Genomic DNA, 449 nt, shown 5'->3' with positions numbered 1-449 from the left:
CTAATAAGCCTAATAAGAGAGCTGACGGATGCAGGAACAAAAATGTATCATAGATTAGGCCCATCATTTTTATTCTGTGGACACAAGAACAACTTACTGGATCATGTAACCTTGCAAGAAAGGAGACCAGAAGGAACACGGTAACTAATGACTCGTTAGGTTGCCACCAAACTTAGGTAAAGTGTTCTATAATATTCTTACAAACACAATGACCAGAATTTATGTTCGGTGATTCTTAAATATTTCTAGTGTCTTTTCGTCTACGTATCTCACGGAAAAGGAAAATCGTACCTCATTGAATTATTGACTCAGGGATGCAGTAGATGATTGAAAAAATATATATTTATTCAACTAACGAAATTATGTTTATGAAGTACCATGTAGTAGGATCACACCAGAAATACAAACTACACATTAACATGCGTAGGATTACTTGTGATGAAACAGTG

The sequence above is a fragment of the Penaeus monodon genome, chromosome 25 (genome assembly GCF_015228065.2).
Source record: "Penaeus monodon isolate SGIC_2016 chromosome 25, NSTDA_Pmon_1, whole genome shotgun sequence".
Lineage (NCBI taxonomy): Eukaryota > Metazoa > Arthropoda > Malacostraca > Decapoda > Penaeidae > Penaeus > Penaeus monodon.
This window is presented reverse-complemented; position numbering follows the sequence as displayed.